Source organism: Camelus bactrianus, unplaced genomic scaffold (genome assembly GCF_048773025.1).
Source record: "Camelus bactrianus isolate YW-2024 breed Bactrian camel unplaced genomic scaffold, ASM4877302v1 HiC_scaffold_33, whole genome shotgun sequence".
Lineage (NCBI taxonomy): Eukaryota > Metazoa > Chordata > Mammalia > Artiodactyla > Camelidae > Camelus > Camelus bactrianus.
Window position 1 is genome coordinate 3,262,837 of NW_027413948.1, and position 20,729 is coordinate 3,283,565.

General features: G+C 40.9%; 1 long non-coding RNA gene across 1 annotated transcript; it reads right to left on the reverse strand.

Moving 5' to 3' along the window:
* Positions 1-1,436: 1,436 nt before the first annotated feature.
* On the reverse strand, positions 1,437-19,503 carry LOC141576771 (uncharacterized). The gene is made up of 4 exons (XR_012505190.1): positions 19,270-19,503; positions 5,583-5,768; positions 2,977-3,097; positions 1,437-2,238 (listed from the first exon to the last, which is right to left on the reverse strand). It is a non-coding gene; the product is annotated as an uncharacterized LOC141576771 (long non-coding RNA).
* Between the last annotated feature and the right edge of the window lie 1,226 nt (positions 19,504-20,729).

Genomic DNA, 20,729 nt, shown 5'->3' on the forward strand with positions numbered 1-20,729 from the left:
GTTCCTGGCGCCAAGCATTTCCCATGGTAATGGTCTCCAGTTCTCACAGACACAGTGCTCTGTGCAGCCAATGACCTTGATCAGACCTTGATCATCTACCTGCCACGCCCACCAGGCTTCACCATACAGGCAGGAAACCTGGCTTTCAAGTGCATACAAAGCCACCCTTGGTCTAACCTGGGCTCTTCTGTGGCTTCTCCAGCCTATAGGCAGCCATGAAAGTGCTCACAGTTTGTTCGTGAGCCACACTTCCTCTCTCCATCTGTGTCCCCACCTATACTACTTAGCTATGAACATTTTGAGAATCTTGGAAACAAATTTTAAAAAACAGAAAAGAAAGGATTCTGGAACAAGTACTTAATACTTACAATTTTAAATGACAAGTTACAAAGTGAGTATTGACAAACCGAATCTTCCTTTCTAAATGTCAGTTTTAAACATTTAAAAATATAATAGCAAAAAATTCTCACTTACAAAATTAACAAAAACATAAACAATAATCTGGAATAAATTCAAAAATAATGCCCATATTCTAAATGGAGAAACTTCAGGACTGTACTGAGGGTTAAAGTAAGAGGTATGAATGTAGAGACATAAACATATTGCATGGAGAAAAGCAGTTTTGTAAAGATGTAAGTTCTCCTAAGAATAATTCAAAACTTACTAAAAAATCCCATGAAAATTCCAATCTGATTTTTTATAACTTGAACAAAATATTTTGGAATTCTTCAGGAATAATAAAGTCATAATACTTGACAAGAAAATTTGGGATGGAAGAAAAGAATCAAAAAAAATCAGACTGCCAGTTATTAAATAAATTTTTACAACATGTAAGATATGGTGCTGGAGTAAGGAAAGGAGATTGACAGAAGGGAACCATGAGCTCAAAAAAGACTCTAGTGTATGTAAGTATTTTGTACAGGTGGGATTTCAAATCAAAGAGAAAATTATGAATTCGATAATTGTCCTGGGACAGAGAATCACCTGGAAAGAATAAATTCTACTCCTGTCATAATGACCACAAGATAAATTGCAGATAGCGATGTAAATATTAAAAAGTACTAGTAACAGCAAATACAACTCTTTGCTCTTATTAACTCAACTTCTCCTCACTATAACATGTACTATTATAATCTCCATCTTAGAGATTAAAAAAAAACTACAGAAGAGATTTATTCCATTATAAGAGAGTATTTCTAAGAATAATGTCAAAGATAATACCCATAAGGAAGACATTTACTATCCTAAGAATAGTTTGAGTCACAACAAAAATCAAAAAACTTCCTGAACAAAATGAAAGGAAAGAAATGACAAGAAAAAGCTCTGTGATACATGTTGATGAATTCACGAAGTTAATTTTCATAACATACAAAAAGCTGTCACAAAGCAACAAGAAGCTCCCTCACTTAAATGTGGGAAAGGATAAAAAAGAATCATTCATTTTAAAAAAGTCAAATGGCTAATGAGTGAAAAATGCTCAAAACTTCACTGGTCATCAAATGCAAACAAAAACAATGAAAAAGCACTTTTGCTTATCATATTGGCAAATATTTTTAAGATATTCTAGCTAGTGTCCATCTGTGGGAGAACAAATCATGAGCGACTTTTTCAGAGGATGACATATCAATGGATTTGTAAGCTCTGAAAAACGTACATACACACTGACTCAACTCCACTTCTAGGAATCGTTTCCTTTAGGAAAAAAAAAATCAGTCCAAAAAGATGTACCCATCAGGGCATTTACACAGCACTGTTTACAAAGGTGGGAAGAAAAACTGAAGTGAAATCATATCCAGCGATAGAGAATTGGTTACATAAGTAATTGTGCATTTTTTCTTTCCCCAATGGAGAAGGAATTTCTAGTCACTTGAAAGGAGTCTGTGATGAATGTAAATGTCACATCCAGGGACTAAATTTCCAGAAGCCTTAACTAAAGGAATACACATACAAGATCACAGGAAGTTCTGTACAAGAAGGATGCAACTCAAACATTCTTTCTGACAGTGGAAAATGGAGAAAACTTAACTGTCCACCATCAAGACAATGATGCGGTAAATCAAGGCGAGCTGCGGGCGCTGAGGGAGCCGGCGTTTCGCCGTGGTCCAGGGCCTTGTCCACAGCACTCTCCCACCAAATGTGTCCGTGGACAAGAGACGACACCCACACATCAGGAGACCCCTCCAATCTATCTGAAAGGGCCGGGTGAGTCTGGAGTGGGAGGATGTCCATGATATACCCCTGAGTGAATAAAGCGAGCTGCAGAAAAACATATAGTATGGTCTCATTTTTAAATAAAGCATATATACACACACCTATACATTGATTTCTCATATGTGTATATATATGTATCTCATAGGCATAAAGGTCATGAAATATATATACCAAATTTTCAAAAGCTTTTACTCTCAGGAATTAATGGGAAGGGAGTTAGGGGCCTTCCTGTACCACCACAGTTCTCTTTTCAGTATTTCAGTTAAGTATACTTGGAATTTAAAAGTTTATTTAAGTCCGAAGTAAAATGGACCATGCCTCCATAAGACAGAATGCTACACTGGTCTTTAAAAATCATGCCAGGGGAGATAGAATATTGTAGAAAATCATGTAATAAGCCGAATGGAAAATGGAGGTCTCCGAACAGTAAACAGGGACGGAGTGCTCACTGGTTTTTATGACAGAGATGCTACACACTGACGAAAAGAACAGAAAATAAATGTTAAATTGTTAATTATTATCTCTGAGTAGCGGGACCAGGATAGAATCTTTTGCCCCTTTTTTCAGACATATTATATTAAATGCACATTATTTTTCATCTGAAAAAAGCATTTTTAGACGTGTAGTACCACGCATTGGGGAATAATACATGAATAATTACAGAAACAAATACCTAGGAGACACCGCAGCAGCGCCACACAATGTAAAACGGGCAATCCTGATTGACACCGCTCAGTTACATAAGGATCCAGAAAGTGAGAGCACCTGCTGTAACAGGGCGTGGTCCCCTTCTATTTGTCAGTTGTGTCTTCAGGGCTGAGGCAGTTCTGAGCACGGCCAGTGTCAGTTCCGGTGTCTGGATGGATGCTACTGGAGGTGAGGGCACCTGCAAGCAGAAAGGAAGAACAGAAACCATCCTCTGCCTTTTCTGTCTTGTTTCTTTGTTACTTTAAAAGAGAGGCATAAATAAGATAAACTGTGTATCTCCCCTAGTGAAATTTCAGTAATGAAACCGTTTTTAAAGGCTTCAGAGCTTATATTCTGTCTATAACTGTCTTTACAACAAAGCATCATATTCATTAAATGTTAATTGACTCAGTTAATTAACTCCCTGTTGAAACATTCAAGTAAAGAACATGAAAGGCCTTACGTAAAAGAACCACACCTGCAGTGACTAGCTCAGCTGTCTTGACGGCAAAGCAGTCAGCCCCCACCATCCCGTGGCCCTGAGCTCCTGATGCTGCTAAGAGAGCACGCTGCCGCCTCAGATGGAGAGATACTGTGAAAGCATTTTTTGAACTCTACAGTACTGACAAAACATAACTGACAAATCCCAGGCTCCTTTGAAGCTGTCATTTTCGGTTTCTGGCCATCCCCAGTCAATGAGCAGAACCACCCCATTCCCGAGTCATGGGACTCACGTGGGAAGAAATTTTGTAGAAATTTCAAGGTACAGAATGTAACCAACTATATGTAGAACTCTGACAAAAGAAAAGATGAAATAATCTGATGTTGAAGACACTCAAATTATTCTCCTAAGCCTTAGTAGCTGGAAAGGCTGGGCTTCTCCTCAGCCACTTATTTATTTCACAGCCAGTGAGCATCTCCCACACACTCAGTTTCCCTGTGTCTGCTGGGAGCCTCAGGCACACTCTTGCTGTCGATCTTATAAGTCACAGGGCAGACGCGTGTCTCTCATGCCTGCCACCCTCACACAGGCTCGCCTCCTAGCCTCACTGTCTGAACTTGGCCCCACTTTCTCACCTGTTTATTTGGTATCTGTTCTTCTGTAAGCTGCCTGAAATGCTTTTTGGAACAAGTCAGAAGAATGAGTGGGTAGAGAAATGGACAGTTGGACAGGTGAGAGGTGGGCAGACAGACAGAGAGACTCCAAGAAAAGGGGAACAAAGAAAATTTCCTATGCAGAACCCTCTTCTAGTCAGGGAAGAAAACCGCCACGGAGACGTGTGAAGAGGCAGGTGGCTTAGGGCTTTTTCCTGGATTCCATGAAAAGTCCCACCAAGGGAGAGGGTTGAACTATAAATAATAAAAGAAAAAAGCATGCATGCTTGAAAAATATATCTACAATATGTAGTTTCTAAAGAATAGATTCAAATCAGCAGGGCCCAATTACACAATCCTTGGGTATTTACAGAAATGAGAATCCCATCTCCAAACCACAGGGCATCCCTTCGGAGCACTGAGAGTCTACACGGGGCTGTTATAAAGCCTTCACCACAAAAGCTATGCTCTCCTGCACTTACGAGGAACGAGCAGCTGTGCTCGGGCTGCCCACGCGCATTATTTGCACCCTACAGCACCTCTACGGGGGAGGGACGCCTAGCGAGCCCCATCTCTGCAGGACAGAAAACAAGCCCGAGAGAGGCTAAGCCGACCTACCAGTTCTCCATCTCACAGGATTGGTCACTCCAGAGCAGGACTCGAACTCGGACCCACGTTTGTAATCACGGTACTACCGTGCTTTGTGTGCTTTTTGTGTGTATAATACACTTGTTTCTGGCATGAAAGTATATTTAATAAATGATCGGTTGTCCTGTCTATCTCATTTGGTCACAATCAATCTTTATAGTGTTGAATTGTACTCTTTTTCCGTGGAGAAAGGAAAGGAACGAGCGGGTGTTAGAATGAGGTGGGGCTCCATTCTTTATCTGGTACCTCATCTCATCCAAGTCCCCAACCAGGGAGAAGGAGCAAATGTTTTCTTCATCTTTTAAAGAGAGGGCTCCACTGATGGTGACTTAACTCCAAAACCAAGTCTGGGGAAAGGGCACATTCAGCAACCAGAGCTTTATCACATGTAGGAAGGCAAAAACAGCTCACGGGAGGGCTCAGGGGGTCACCCTGATTTAATTTCAATCGATAAAACAATAATGCACTCTAAAATTACTAGCATGCAATGGATTGGCTCTTTCTTGACATCTAGCAAGTTTCCACAGCCCACATGTACAATTATCGTGAACCAGTGAAAGGAAGTGTCTACAGACAAGAAAAATCAATGCCACAGGTAAACTGAAACCCAGGCTGGAGGAAAGGAAGAGAAAGGGCATAGTAAAGAAGTGGGGAAAGGCTGGGGAAAAAAAATCATCACACGGACTCTCAAGCATCATCCAACAAGCATATAATCATTCGAGAGAGAGAGTTACTGAGGTCCTATTCTGTGCAAGATTGTAGAGCGGGTGAAGCAAGAGCGCAGCGACCATGGTGGCAGCAAGTGGCGGGGCTCAAATACACTTCTGATCCCGGTACCTGGCACACTTGTCCTCAGTATAAAGGCAAAAAAAAAAAAAAAGTAAAATAACTCTGTAAACTCAAAGCATTGTTAAAAAAAAATATGAACAAAACCTAAATACCTGGACAGACAAACCAAGCACATTGCTGGATCAGAAGACAGCGCTCTTGGAATGGCAGTGCTCCCCAGAACGATCCGTATATTCAACGTGGTCTCGATCACAATCCCTGCGGGCTCCTCTGCAGAAACTGACTAGCTGCTGCTACAATTCATATGGGAATTCGAGGGTCTCAGTAACCAAAACGTACTTGAAAAAGAAGAACAATGTGAGAGGACCTGTAATTCTCAATTTCAAACCTTACAACTGTATGTCTAGGTGAGATTAGAGGCCATTTTAAGTTATTAATGTGTTTATCCGTATTTTCTAAATTCTCTACAATGAATATAACTGTTACAATAAGAAAAATAAAAAGTAAGGTATCTTTTAAATCATGCACACCGATTCATTCATTGGGAAAAAAATATTTTAACTATAAAGAGGTAACCAAATATCTAGTGAAAAAGGACTACTTAAAAACAAGTGTGTATTTACATTTTTCATAAATTGAAAACTGAAAAGCACAAACACATCAAGTTTCTAGGGAGATCGATGCAACATATTAATAGTTATTTTCAAAAATTCTAATTGAACAATGAAAACTCAAGAAAGGGAAAATCGCGATTGACAGCCAACTGCAAACACATGGAGAGCAAAGGCCTAGAAATCACAGTTCCTTTAACTCTGATACTAACTCAATAGAAGAGGAAATTCCTCCCTGTGGGGACAGTGGAATCCCATGCATAAGACAGGATACACAGTACAAACTGCACTAGAATCTGGGGTGATTTTCTTAGAAGAATTCTAAAGTTACAACATTGCTGAAAAACTATAAAAACACTGAAAGACAGATTAAAACACACAGTCATATATATTATATAGAAACATATGAAGTCTGCTCCCTTGTTGCATAGAAATACAAACATATTTGTTCATTTATGGGCACTGAATATTTTATCCCAGGTAGAATATTTCAACTAAAACAAATAATCAATAATACACACCTCTTGTCAAATCTACTTGATAAGGTACTCTGCTATGTAACCATAATGTGTCTAAGATAGATCTAAAATTAGTGAAAAAGATCTTTGTATGGTTTCTTGAATTCTTCTCAAAATTCCAAGCTTAATTTTAAAATAGATCTGAGCAGTATTTCTATATTAACTTTTCCCTCGTGAAATGAACAGCACAGTCTGTTGTCAAAATTCTGTCCTTACAATGATTCACGAGCACTGTATCCTAACAAAACTGCTGGACAGCAAGGCACTATCCAGACACTGTGACCAAACAAATGGAACACAAGGAAGACAGTGACCCTATTCTGGAGGTCTTACCGTCTGTGTCAACTCTGGGGTTTTTATTTGATTGGTTTGATTGGGTAGCAAAATAAAATCAATCAAGTACTTTCTTCTTTAAGCATTCTGTAAGTCATGACTCTGTTGTTAGTGTCATGAGAAGGAAAGACTAAAGCAAGACTTCATTAGGTCAATTAGCAACAGCCATCACTGGGGAGTGAGTAATAAAGAAGTTAACTGATAGCAATGCTTCTGCCTACATGAGACCTAAAATAAACCTACACTGATCTCTTAAAGGAAAATGAGGAGATGAGGCCCCAATGAGAAAAACAAAAACTAACAAGAAATCAAAAAAGTAAAGACTTTTTCATTAACGATTCCAGGAAGGAGTGGAGCATGGTGGTGAAGAGCACAGATGCTGGGGACAAACATGAGGGTCTGAACTCCCACAGCACTGGGTAGCTTTGACACTGATAAGTCAGTGAAATTTTCTGCATCCCAGTCTCCTATCCATAGACTGGGGACAACAACAGCACCCGTCTCCTAGAACGGTCCCAATAATTAAGTTATTTTATATATAAAAGTTTAAATAAAATACCTCAGATATTAAATATTACCCCAAAAGGACAAGGAAAAAGAAAACAGAGATAAATTGGAGTTCATCAAATTTCAAAACTTTGCTTCAAAGACACCATCCAGAAAGTGAAAAAACAACACACAGCAGAAATTTTTTCAAATCATTTATCTGATAAGGAATTTGTATCTACCAAAAAACAAAAACAAAAACAAAACAAAAACAAAAAGAACCTCCTACAACTCAACAATAAAAAGGCAACTCAATTAAAAAATGAATAGAGGATCTGAAAAACATTTATCAAGGAAAATATACAAATGACCAATAAGCACAACGAAACGATGTTCAATATCATTAGCTGTAAGGGAAATCAAGTCAAAACCACTAGGAGAAACTGCTTCACACTCACTACAATAGGTTATAATCAAAAAAAGAGTAACAAGCACTAATGAGGACACAGAAGATGCAGAGGTCGCAGCCGTTGCTGGTGAGGATGTAACACAGCCTGGCCACTTTGGAAAAACGCCTGGCAGGTCCTTAGAGAGTTGAACATTTGGTTTCTGAATAACCAGGCAATTTTGCTTCCTGGGCACACACGTAAGAGAACTGAAAACAAATGTTCACATAAAAACTCCTACAGGAATATTCACGGTGCCATTACTCATCACAGCCAAAAAGCAGAAACAACACAAATGCCTATCACGTGATGAATGGGTAAACAGAGGGGCCCAGCCATACAGAGGAATATTATTCAGCAATAGCAAAGCATAGAGTACTGACCCAGGCCACAACGTGGACAAATATTGAAAACGTTACTCAGTGTGAAAGAAGTCAGTCACAATAGATGCTTCCACTTACATGAAGTAACTCGATTTACATGAAATTTCCAGCAGAGGCAAACCCACAGAGAGAGAAAAGTGGCTCCCTGGGGCTGTGGGAGGATGGGGAAGATGGGGATGTCTGCTTATGCGTAAGGAGCTTCCTGTTGGGGGGATGAAAATGTTCTAAGATTGAATGGGATGCACAATTCTGGGCATAGAGTAAAAACCACTGTACATTTTAATGGGTGAATTGTTATTAAAACTGTTAAGAACGAGAGCACCTCGGGCCAGTACCTTCCCATAGTAAATGCAAATTGCTAAATTTTATTACAGGAAGAAGAAACTGCCCTCAGCATGAAAGCAGGAGTTCAGCAAATGTGAGTTAACCGAAATTGGACAAGAGCATTTCACTTGAAACAGTTGCTGAGTGTACACAAAATATTAAGACATGACAAGGAAAATCAGTTTGACATCACGAAGAAGCATTCTGCTTCAAATGCAGATCAAGGATTCGGCAAGCCCAGCTGCTAGAAATGACCAGAGAAGAAACCTGGCTCTTTAAACAAGCACCAGAGCCAACAAGGAAATAGTGGTGAGGAAAGCAGGCGGCCGAAAATCTGGAAAAGTTTGTTACAAATAATTTCTCCAATGAAAATTCAAAAATAAAATGAAAGTGATGTAATACTGTGTTGACCTCACGTGAATGGGCTTCCTCCGGTTCTCAACAGTTTTGTAACCCCGAATGAGAGACTCAGGAGAATCAGAATGGCTCCTGGGAGTCCCCAAATGACGGCCCACCAGCACGCTGACCACCATCACATCTGCCAGGGTGGAATTGCAGAGAAGAGACCAACTCCTGAAAGGCACAGGAAATATTGACAAGGGAAAAAAAGGCTGATGTCAGTCTTGGGACAGAGGCCCTGAGAGCAGAGGCCAGAAGGCTGCAGGTGAACTGGAGTGGCCCTGGGGCAGGAAGGGACCACGGGGGAGCAGATCTCAAGTCTCTTCTCTCTCTCCCTCGGGTAGGAGAGATAAAGTCTGCATCCTTCTCACCTGGAACTGTGGGTTCTGGCTGGCAGAAGTCTTACCGACATGGAATGAATGACTCAAGACTGCGGAAAAAGGAAAGAAAGCGAGAGGGAGTAGGGAGCCAACTCCAAGAGCCTCTCAAATGCTCCCATATTTATTGTGTATAATCAAAGAAAATAGTCTTTAACAGTTGTGTGATAGTAAACAGGAACTTGGGGAAAGACAGGATGAGACAGAGATTGTAGAATCCACAATGAGTAAAAAGGCTTAGTTTACCTTTAGGGGAGTCATGGGGAGAGGGGAACAAGATAAATTCTTTAGATATTCATTACAAAGCAGACCACCAGTCCAGCCAGGTCCGTGTTTTGGGGATAATAGACTATCTAACAGCACGCACGCCCAGCATTTATAGCTGAGGGCCTGGGTCATTGCTGTGCAATGAACAGAGTGCTATCTAAAACCTCAAATATGCAAGCAAGGCATTGTCTCTGCTTTTTATGGCAAGGAGACAGGAGTGAGGATGCACAGGTGCTTGCTTGAAAGCAGTTACTAAGCACACTTTTTCTTCTTAAGGTTCACATGCGTCTGGAGTCTGTTAAATTTGTTAACCCAATCATGGGCTATCACATGGAACCATTATGGAGGACACCCTAGGATGACAAATCCTGGCTCTGGGTCTTTTCCTGCCAGCTTCGGCCATTCCAGCAGGGTCTAGACACATCCCTGAATAACGATCCCACAGAACCACCCAGACTCATAACTCCTGGTGCTTGGAACTTAATTTTAGCTCTACACAACTTAACATAGAAAAGTTTCAGAAATAATAGATATTATATTCTTTTTATATCTCATCATAGAACTGATTTTTCTGATTGCTCTAAGCTGCTTCTACTTGGTAAATCACCTAATTCTGCAGGTGAATTCAGTACTTTCCATTGCGCATAACTAGACAGTCTGGGCCCTCTGACTTCTATTGGTCAAATAAATACCGATACACCTAATTGATTTCATTGTTCATCAATTTCAGCCTGGAGGTGAGGGAGTGTCACTCTGTTCCTCAGCCCACCCTCTACTCTATTCTCTTCAGCAACTCAGGCCTCCTGAATACAAAACATAGCATCTGTTTCCCTTCACCTACACTTTCCACAAACGCAACAGGAAACATCAGCCTAGAGAATGAATTCAACACAAATGTTAAAACAAAAATCTACAAACCTGAAGCAACTCCATCTCCGAATCATGATACACAATGACATGAAAGTAAGGGTGTCAGGTACAAAGCACGCGTGAGCCTGACCACCTCATTTCTATTCTTCAAAGGAAGGAAGTTTTTCATGTTTTTTATTATCATTCTTTGTCATTGTATCTGATTAAGCCAAAAAATTGTTTATGAAATAATTAAGCACTGCAATAACAGATTTTCGCTGTATCAATTACAGAAGGCATTCAGAGGGGATAGGAAAACCCACCAATGTAAAAAATGCAAAATTTCTTCCCCTGTTAAGAACACGTATACAAAATGCAACAGAGAATTCAAATTCATGTGGAGACGAGCAAAAGCCACAGAATCAAAGTCATTACTATGAGTCAATTCAAAATTCACTGGACAAACATGCTCAATGCATTCAAAGAATTTTAAAGGCACACTGCAAACCATTCACTTAATGATCTACAGGCTAGAGGAAGAATTTCCCTTTTTAACAGACAACAGAAATCAATAGGTTGCCCCACCAAACGAGGACCAAACAGCAATCAGGTTTTTAACAGTTCTGATAAATCAGCATGTTCTAAACATCAAAATCCAGAAATTTTAAACATTCATTCACACCACAATGAAACAAGCACTTAAAAAAAAACAAAACAATAACCCGAAGAAACTAAGCACAATTATCATGTACCTGGATCAATGGGAACTTCTTGTAACGCTGGAAGAAAGAACAGGCTATAGCCTTTTAATTAAAAAATAAAACTACATTTAAAGATAATTGCTAAAACACATTTCATCATTCATGTTGCCTTGAAAAATCTGAGGCACTCGTATCTGATCAGAAAAGCAATTCTGAGTAATAGTATGTTACAATTCAGTGCCAGTTTGCTTTAGTAGAAAAAAGAAAAGCTACTGTTTCTCATCCTGCACAAAGTGTAAAGAACCTTCCTGCCTCTATCTCCTCCTATATTCTAAGCTCATTCTCCCCAACCCTTCTGAAACAAGTATGAGAAACTTTTATACCCACCAATATGCCAAATGACAAAAGAGTATCAATTTATTTGTATAAATATATGCCTACACCTTGAACTGGAAGAGAGAGGTATCAGAGGGCTATATGGAACTTATTTCTACCTTCCTGAAATCACACACACACACACACACACGTTCACAGAGACACAGACATGTACACACTGAATTACTGGGCAATTCACAAGCTGAGGACTTCCAATTTATAGAAGATAACTTTGTAGTTAGTTTAAAATACAAAACTGTCAGCTTTTGAAAGCCTTCATCATCTGCTAAATCATCCAAATATCAACGAGACCCAATTAGCCTTCTCTATAGAATATAATTTCCCATGATGGCAAAACAGACCCTAAGTAGTGGATCTAAGACTCGTGTTTATCACTACCTATGATCGTTTTTAAACACATAAACAGATTCAGAAAGTATGTCCCAACAACATTTATTCTTATTGAAATAGCATATGTATTCAATTGTCTATACAGAAAATAGGTCCCATGATGGTGTTTAAGAGCTATTTTGTGTATTGAAATATTTATTTTTAAGTTCAGACAAGGAGGGTCTGTATTACTCAGTTGTAGAACACCTGCTTAGCATGCACAATGTGCTGGCTTCAGTCCCCAGTACCTTCATAAAAATAAATAAAAATAAGTGCTTATTTAAAAATAAGAATAAATTTATAAAAAGAGTAAATGCAGACTAAAAACCACTGCAATCTAGGAGCCATAATTTTAATAAAAAACAAGAGTTTCTATCAAATATTCACTATATGACTATCACAGGGACAACCACAAATCGCCCCTGACAACCATCACGTGTGATTCTCAGCAACCCTACTAAGTAGACAGCGAAGAGAAACCCAGCATTGCGGATGAAGAAACGGAGCTCGGAGGAGCCGGGGACGCTGACCGTCCTGCTCCCCGTGACACCACGTCAGCCCAGGATGAGCGCTGACAGAGCTGCACTGTGGGGACACCCAGCTGTAAGGAACCTTGGTGCACTGGGGAGTCCCAGAAAACACTCGAAACTGTTCAGTGAAGAACCAGCTCAAATAAATTACATTGTGCCACATCCTTTAAACAGGGAACATGACTGAGATCTCTTTGATGCCTCCGTGTCCTTTCTGCCATTATCAATTATTTGCCCTCTCAGCATGCCCAGTCATGAATTGGACCCCATATGAAGTGCACTCAGATGGCAGAGCTTTTAAAGCTGTTTTATGAAGTTTGTAAGACTCTGTCTATGCCTCACACAGGCGGTCATCCATCACTTCTCACCTGTGTGGATGTACCACATGAAATCACACCTTTCTGCTTTTTAAAATCCCTCTATGTAATCCAGACTTTTCAACAGCAAAGAAGCAGCTCAACCAGAAACAGTGGATAGCTTTTCACCAAATGGACTCGAACAGCCCATCGGACTACCTGGAAGCCCTTTTTTTCTATTAAACCCACTTCCAAGGACTTCATCATTTTCTGATTGGTGGACTTGGCCTCTGACTGGCCTACTCTGAGAGCTCCCAGCCTCACATTCGGGGGTGGGAGAGGACCCTGCTGTTCGGGGAAATCAGTGTGGAAGGCGGAAATCTTCCACCCAGGTCCACACGGGTAGAAGTGCCACAACATGCTCAGAAAATATACCGTCAGCAACCCTGGGCTCCCATGGACTGATGTCACATTAACCAAACTCATGAGAGACTGATGCAAAGAAACCAGAAATTGAATTTATTAATGTAACAGGAGATGTGAAACTACGAACCAGACTGAAATATCAGAGTTCAACTATGAGTACAGATTCTCCTCAACGGCCCAATCACGGGCAGGCAGTCACATGGCAACCATGGACAGAAGCAGAGCAGGAAGGGTTTCTAGATTAACTCAATGGACTAAATTTCTGTTATACGAACAGATCTGCTGCCCAGAAGACATTTAACGCCAATCACGGTGCACTGTCCTTTGACAGTGGCTGAGACACGACTGTGAGCACCTGTGTAACTCTCTTTCCCTGTACTTTCTGGGCTAAGTGATGCACAGAGGTACAGAGATCCAGGTACGCAGATACCTCTAAACACCCAAAGCCCATCCCTGGGAGCCTGGAAACCAGACAGCCAGGGTTTAAATACCAGCTCTGCCACTTACTAGCTCTGTGACCTTGGCCAACTTACTTACTCTCTCCGTGCCTCAATTTCCACATTGTAAACCTGGGATAACAATCAAATCTCCCTTACTCACTTGTTGTGAAGATTGAAGGATTCATTTCTGTAAAACGCTCAGAAAAGAATGTAGCACATTTTTGGTGCTCAACAAATGTGAATTTAATAAGAAAGTGATTTACAAGTCTCCCTACTAATCATCTTCTGTGTTTCATGGCTAGTCTGAGTCCCAAATGAAATCCTTATTTCCCCTCTTATAAACTCTTGGAGAGCACCCTTCTCTTGCATCTCACCACCTGTTTAAACTGAGAGAAGGGATGCCTCATCCACACTCCTCTGGTCCATGGAGAGTGCTTCCCCCTTCACACCCCTGACCCCTGGCCAACGGCTAGCACTCTTCACAATAACAGATTGAGGTGTGAGTCCGGAGAGACAAGCAGGGCATATGAAACCTTTCCTTTCCCTCCAGTGTTGGCCACCCTTGGGAAGCACCCGGGATGCTCAGCTCCATGGCAGGGCAGCCCTGTGCAGGATGGGGCAGCTCATCTTAAGGGAAGGCTCGCTGTGGCCCAGAGTTACCTGGGACTGCGTGAGTCTCTAATTCTGGGACACAGTATCATGACACGCATTTTCCCACAGCCCTGAATTTCATGGAGAACGTGGCTTCATCAGTAATAAAGGAGACATTTATCGCCTGTCTGTTCTTCTGTGTCATCTCTCAGTTGGCTGCTGGAGAAAACATGTGTATAAGTATTGGGTCCACTTAAGCCCCAATATATATGAAGTACCAAAAAATTCTGTGGCTTAACATTGGTTCAGGGCGACTGTGTAACGGTCCTGACTTTGCTGATGCTAAATTATGGGTATAGGAACTATGGAACCTCCTCAAATATCTTTCATCATAAAACCAGCTTTTCTTATTTTCCTGTTTCTTAGTAATTGCCAAAGACTCTAAAATGATGGCTTCATACAAAACAGGAGCTAAACTTTATGAGCCCTTTGACATTCCCACTGTGCTAAACAATTTACATAATTTCTAATTCTCACAATTCTGCAAAGCATATACGAGCATCCCCATCTCACAGACGAGGGAGAAACTCAGAACAAACTGACTCAGGCTCACGTGGCTCAGTGGCAGCGCGTGCACGCAAACCCAAGTCAAATCACTACACCCCTTCTTCTATGTACAAAATCACCTCCCACCAAATGACACACAGCGGCTGGGTCAATACTCAGGGAACTCAGTACACTTTTCAGCTTTAAGGTGCTCAAGAGGCCGCTTCTAGCTGCTTTATAAAATCCCGGCTCACTGGTTGCTAACACTGGAATAAAAGACCGATTTTGCCATTGTTTGCACAGCAAGTCTGAAATGTTCACAGCGAGATGACAGAATAAAACAAAGACATAAGCAGAATAATTTTTCCAGGTAGACAGACATAATGGACATTGTGCTATTCTGAAGCACTAAGCAAAGGAATCAAAGCAAAAAAATATTTGTTAAGCCTTCTTTTACAAACAGGAAAATTAAGACTGTATGAAGGTGCAACAGCGCCTCCTATGGCTAAAAAGACCTTCCAGGTTGCCGGGAAAGATGCAACAAAAAAATTGCCTGTTGAATCAGAAACAAGAATCAGATAACTAAAAGCTTATGTACCACATACTGCAGTTTGCTTCGGGGAAGGGAGAGGTATTCAGTATTTAATCTGACATTGCTAATACTCTTGAATATAAACAAAAGACACAGGCTCATGGAAACTCATCTTAGAAGAGGAAAGAATCCAGTCCAGCCACTTCATTTTACAGGAGGGGAGACTGAGATCTGGGATCTGTCCTTCCGGCAATCAGCAGCAAAGTTCTCTCTCCTAGGCCTCATGTCATTCACTGTAGCAAAAACCAACAGATCTGTACTAGACCTCTATTCATAAAAGTCACGTCTGTATTTTTCCAACAGTAGGTAATCTAAGTATCTTGCAAAATACTTCTCAAAGAGCCAGGAAATCATACAAGTGTATTGAAATACAAAAACTTTTATTTGCACATTAAAACAGCATGAGCTTTATTCTATTAAAAAAAGTGACATGTCAAATCAATGTTTTGATATTTTAAAACCTATTAAGCATGCAGAAAAATAAATCAAAATTTCTTTAATCACAAAAGAAAGAAGCTTATTCCCTTAAAATGATCAATGTGGATTTTTCTAAACTTAATAGTTCTGGTCAGATTTCTACGAATTTAAATGTCTGAGTGGATGGTTACACGGCAACATGAATTCTGAGTTGTAACAACACACATTCTGTGTAAATAATTTTCAAGGCCGTCTGCTTAAGGTGATTTAACTAGTCCCTGTCTCACTAGAATGATACAGATTTCATTAAACCTTCATACTGCACACACACACAAAACCCTGAATCCTTGTTACTTTAAGCCATATTCATATATTCATATATATGCATATTGAATATGCATCAGAAACAAGCCACTCTCTTTAGTATTCAGAGTTGATCCTTCTAAACTATCTGTCCTTGTGACAGCATATTTTTACTAAGCAGCTCTTGGGTGCTTCGTATACAAGGCGTCTACTTCTCACAGTCAAACAAGGTAAACGGCATCACTCAAATTTCACAAATGAGGAAATGTACTTAAGCCATGAAAACAACTTACATATTCATCATCAGGAAAGAAAAGAGTAAAGATTTTACTTACTATATTCACTGACAAAACTTTCCTCCATACTAAGACTACATAGAACCAATTCAGTCTTTGTAAATTTTTCTGTCAATAAGCACCACTAGAGAAAAACAAGCAACATCATTAGCAATGGTTGGACTTTCAAAGCCCACTCCTATTTTGCACTATAATCATTTGTAATGTTTTGTTTTTAGTGTTTACAGAGCACTAAAATAAAAAAATATAAACTTTTTAAGTCATTGCCTGAGAATGCAACATTTGTGAAAATGTACAATTTCAATTTATGCCACTCTGTCTCACATTCTCACTGGTGTGTCTCCTTTGAAGGCTTCATCAAACTGAGACCGCTAAAATCGTTCATTTATGGACTCACAGGAGTTCGGGAAACCACTCAACACGGGGCTGATCAGAGGAGCCATTGAGAAAGCATCCTGTGCAGCCTGGGTTCCAGCCCTGAGTCTGCCAGCGCCAGCTGTGTGAGATTTTGGACAAGCTGCCCCACCTCTCAATCCCTCAGCTGCAAAAAAGGAGACACTGATACCTACCCTTAAACACCTGCTATGAGGTAAAACATGAGGAAAGCATTTTAGCCTTAGGGAGGTGTCCACTCAGAGCAAGCTTGGTCATTATGATGATGAGGATTACTTTTAATAAGTTAAGGCAGACAAAAAATTAGAAATCACCATAAAGGAGAAACATTTTATGTCAATGAGCATTTCCTTTTGAATGGATTGCAGAAAGTTTTATAGAATTTTTTCATAAACCAAATTTTGTCCACTAATTATAGATTTACAGGTTCATGGACATGTCTCCAGAAAAAGAATTAGAGGCCTCTAACCTCTGAATACTAAGAAAGAAAAGTTTAAAAAAAATCACGGGGGAGATTATACCTCACTTGAGAGAGTATGTGCTCAGCATGCATGAGACCCTCAGTTCAGACACCAGTAACTCCATTTAAAGACTTTTTTTTTCAAGAAATGGAGAATTAAATAAAAAAGATGGAGGAATACAGAAGTTTTTTAGAGACTCAACTCAGATTAAAGATGGGGGAAAAATATCCATTTCTCATAGGAAATCTTGAGAACTATGTAAACCGGATCTGAGTTGTCTAATCTTTTAACATTATTCATGAATTCCTATTACCAAGTCTTAAAACTGCCTGATAACCCACAGTGGTGATACTGATCATAACAGCTGCCAACACGGATCGAGCTCCGGCTAGGACTGCTCTGTTCGGCCATCTCGGCCCCTGAGGCCTCACCAGGCTGAGAGCACTAAATTTTGTCATTCATGAGCATCTCGTGTAAGTCCTCCCTTTGTGCTCCTCACTCTCCCCTCACCAGCCCCTCTGAGGGAAGCACTGTTATCATCTTCCCCACCCGCAGATAAGGCCACTGAGGCACAGAGACTAAACCTGCTCCAGGTCACATCGGCATTAAAGGACGTCTATATTTCTGCTGTTTTACTATTGACAAAGGAATCTGAGATATCAATTCAAGGGAGACTGTTAAATAATCAAGTCTGTCAGGTCTTCACCTCAAAGAGCATATAGTATAGATTCCTGATGTAGGATGAGGCTGCCGCCACAAACTGACTCAGCTTGAAATTAATATCCAAGATGAAGCAGCGGATACACGTAAATATTCACGATTGTCAACTCCGCTCACGGGTCTGGGCCCTTCACTGCCTGAACGGGGGTGAAATCCCCACCCCTGTCAGGGATGGAAGCGCGGCTCTTCCCAGTGTCACCCAGGCTTCACGGGCTGTTTCCCCCCACAGGCTGTCCTCAACGATTAAAAATCTCGCAAGATTTTTACACCATGCAAAACTGAAAGACATTTCTGCAGATGGAGCACTTTCTCAGGCTTAAAAATTTTTTGCTTACACTCCGCAAGGGGGAAAATAATACATGACTCTGCAAAGTCTAAGAGCCTCACCACTCACAGGAGTAGAATGGCCTCAGCACAAGATGACTCTTCACGGATGAGAACAAAATAAATCCGCCCCCAACCACAGGCACTCCCAGAGACAGCGCTCAGCAGTCTTCTGCACACTCACGGTTGTGCAGCCCTCACCACCATCTATTTCCAGAACACTTCATCACCCCAGAAGAACACCCCTGTCACTAGCAGTCAATCCCCAACCCCCCTCCACCCAGCCCCTTGCAACCATCACCTGCTCCCTGCCTCTGCATGTGCCTATTCTGAGCATTTCAGATCACTGAAGTCAACAATATGTGGCCGTTTGTGTCTGCTTCCTTTCACTTAACGTGCTGTTATGAAGGCTCGTCCATGTTGAAGTGGTATCAGCATCTCTTTTTTTTTTTTTGAAAGTGTTAAAGTTTATTAGAAGTTGGTAAGTACTATGAAAAATAGTAGAGAGGAGCATAAGTGATTGGGTTTCAAAGGGAAAAGGGCGGGTTGAGCAGTCAGGGTGGACTTCCCAGAGCAGGTGGCCTTTTTCATATTCCCCTTTATTTATTTTTTCTTTTTTATTCACTCTTACATCTGAATAATGTTCCACTACATGGAGATACTACATTCTATTCATCCATTCAGCAGCTATGTACGGACGAGGTCCAGAAGAATGAGTGTAAGAGGTGACTAGGCAGGGATGGCATTTAAGCAAAGGGCAAGATGTGCTTTGAAAAAAAAAAAGCCAACAAACAGAGGCACAAGGAAGCTCAGCGTGTTTCTGAGAAAGTGCATGCTTGCTTCAGCATGACTGCCGTGCAGGGCTGCGGGGGGTGGGGAGTGACAGGAGTCACAATGAGGGAGTCACCTGAGAATATTCCCCATGCAAGCAGCTCAGCCATTTCTCCTCCTTCATCCTGTATTTTAGAGCCATTTTTGATAGGTTTTCTATTTCAAGTAACAGTACTTTGTTACACATCTGATCATCTGCATCAGATCACCTTACCTCCAAGGCACAGAAAGTCATTCACTGACTGGAGCAGCTCCAAGACATAACGGTGATGGACCAGGGAGTCCTGCAGCATCCCGGCCTGCAGGCACAAACCCCCACATGTTCCATGGTGATGTCCGGAAAGTAAAATGCATGGAAATATCTCACTGCTTGTGCACGATATCTGCCCCCAAATTGCCCCAAAATCATGCTGGCAAAGCACTACTGAGCCATCTCACTACAAAAAAAAAAAAAAAAAAAAAAAAGAAAAAAGATAGAGAGAGAGAGAACAGAAAAGAAAAGAATAAAGATAAGTAGGCAAATTTAGGGTCTTCCATTGAAAACCAGCAAGCATCACTGCCAGTATCTCAGCTGGAATGGTCCTGTCTTCAAAAACCACTGCGCAGTTACATTGCAAACGTGATAGACATATATGTATTCCACGTAGATGATATTACAGTAGGATTTTTCTTTTCGAAATTTCCAGTTGCAACATTAACACAAGAGAGTTTATGTTTCAGCTATAAAAATATAAATTATCTTCCACTTTCTTAATTTTGAACCTATTATTATTTTATAAAGGGTGCTATGCTGCAAATTATAAACCAACTGTTTGGCTTCTGCCAACAAGAACTTTATGACTTCACTATTTCAGAGCAAGATTTAATGATGCTTTGAGAAGTGGGGCCTGGGGCGCTCACTAACAGCTCTTTAAATACTGACAAGGATGTGCTATTTAAGTAATGCAAAGGCTCTAACTCTACATTAACTCAGAATCCAAAGAAACTACACCAAAGCCTTACTTTATCATTTTTAAATTTTGCTATTGTTTTGAATATTAAATTTCTTAAAAGATAAGATTTTTTTTTGAGAAAGACAGCAGCTGTATTAAATTTCCTCTCACCAAGAAAGCAATCTTTATCAAGAATAAATACCCCTATGGAAATCCAAAAGACGGGACGTTTCTAGCTAAGTGAACATGCAGATCTCAACACAAGCCTAAATCCTATCAGATCTCACTCGAACGAGCTCAACAAAGTCCTGGACTACCCTGAAACTTAGCTCTTCTGTTCCAAATGTTGGCTGAGCTAAGATCATCACACAAGGCATGGAAGAAGAGAAAAGTCCACCTGGCTGCATCCGTTTTCTTCCAGCCACAAGGTGCCGCTAGGGGGTCCCCGTTAATAAGCCCTCCCCATGAGGAAATCCGGCATCCACACTGCCCCTGCCGTCCCCAAGCATCCCCGACGCCCCTCTCCCACTGGTGGCCCCCCAGCCTGTCAATGGTCTTCTAATGACCCTCCCAGTTGGTGGCACTCTCCCCCTCTTCCGCGCTTCACACACACACACACACACACACACACACACAGCCAGGACAGCCTTCCCAAAGCACAAATTTGATTACGTCACCCCCACTTCAAACCCTTCAGAGGTTCCCTGGTAGAGTTCTAGCCCCACCCCCGACCCTGCTCGCC